This window comes from Papio anubis, chromosome 3, assembly GCF_008728515.1.
Source record: "Papio anubis isolate 15944 chromosome 3, Panubis1.0, whole genome shotgun sequence".
Classification (NCBI taxonomy): Eukaryota; Metazoa; Chordata; class Mammalia; order Primates; family Cercopithecidae; genus Papio; species Papio anubis.
The window spans coordinates 146,106,893-146,108,338 of record NC_044978.1 but is presented as its reverse complement, the minus strand read 5'-3'; the positions used below and the strand labels follow the sequence as shown (position 1 = coordinate 146,108,338).

Sequence of the window (1,446 nt, the reverse complement as noted above, 5' to 3'; positions counted from 1 at the left end):
ATTTAATTTTGTTGAGAGCAGTACTTCCCTAAGTGATCTACAGATTCAATGCAATACTTACTTATCAAAATCCCAACAGTCTTTTTTGAAGAAATGGAAAAACTGGTCCTAAAATTTATACAAAATTACAAGGGACCCTGCTAGCCAAAATAATCTTGAAAAAGAAGAACAAATTTAGAGGACTCACTCTTTCCAATTTGATTTTATTTTACTTATTTATTTATTTGATTTTTATTTATTTCTTTATTTTGAAATGGAGTTTTGCTCTTGTTGCTCAGGCTGTAGTGCAATGATGCAATCTTGGCTTACTGCAACTTCCGTCTCCCAGGTTCAAGTGATTCTCCTGCTTCAGCCTCCCTAGTAGCTGGGATTACAGGTGCACACCACCACACCTGGCTAATTTTTTGTATTTTTAGTAGAGACATGGTTTCACCATGTTGGTCAGGCTGGTCTCAAACTCCCGACCTCAGGTGATCCACCCACCTCAGCCTCCCAAAGTGCTGGGATTACAGGCGTGAGCTACCGTGCCTGGCCTTATTTTTATTTTTGAAGGTACATTAGCATCTTCCCAATTTTATTTTTATTTTTTTTAATTTTTTTTTATTTTATTTTTTTCCTTTTAATTACATTTATTTTAATGCTGAATTTACTCCCGTGCCATAAGTTTTTGTTTCTTCAGTTTCTTCTGGGATATCTTTTTCTTCTGGGCAACTTCCTCTTCTGGTTTAGGAACAATCTGTTCCTTTTCAGTAAGGATCATCTCAATGTGGCAGGGAGAGCTCATGTATGGGTTAATGCGACCATGAGCTCTGTAGGTTCGTCGGCGCATCTTAGGTGCTTTGTTCACTTGGATATGCTCGATGACCAGAGAATCTACATCTAAACCCTTAAGTTCAGCATTACTCTCTGCATTTTTAAGCATGTGCAGCAAAAATTCAGCACTCTTCTTGGGCCACCGACCTTGTGTCCAGCCCCACTGCTTGGCCTGGGCACACCTGCCAACTCCACCATTGTAACGTCGGAATGGTACGCACTGTTTCTGTAAAGTGACATCTTTCAGATACTTCGTGGCTTTTCGAATATGCATACCCTTGATGGCCTGGGCAGTTTCATGAGTGTTCTTAAAGTGAACACGAAGATTGGAACCTCTTGATTTGCATGATTTCGTGGGGTTCTCCGGGTCAAGTGAATAGCGAACCATTTTCACAGATTACCTCAGGCCACTTAGGGAAAGAGCCATCTTCCCAATTTTAAAACTTGCTACAAAGCTATGGTAATCAAAATGGTGCGGTACCAGCATAAGGGTAGACATATAGACCAATGAAATAGAATCAAGAGTCTAGAAACACACCCATACATCTGTAGTCGATTGATTTATGATAAGGGTGCCAAGACTGCTCAATAGGGAAATAATAGTCTTCACAAATTGTGGTGGGATAATGAAAT

General features: G+C 39.8%; 1 pseudogene across 1 annotated transcript; it reads right to left on the bottom strand.

The window, feature by feature from the left end:
• Positions 1 to 608: 608 nt before the first annotated feature.
• Positions 609 to 1,248, bottom strand: LOC116274205 (annotated as a pseudogene). The gene has a single exon (XR_004182803.1). The product of XR_004182803.1 is annotated as a 60S ribosomal protein L17 pseudogene (transcript).
• Between the last annotated feature and the right edge of the window lie 198 nt (positions 1,249 to 1,446).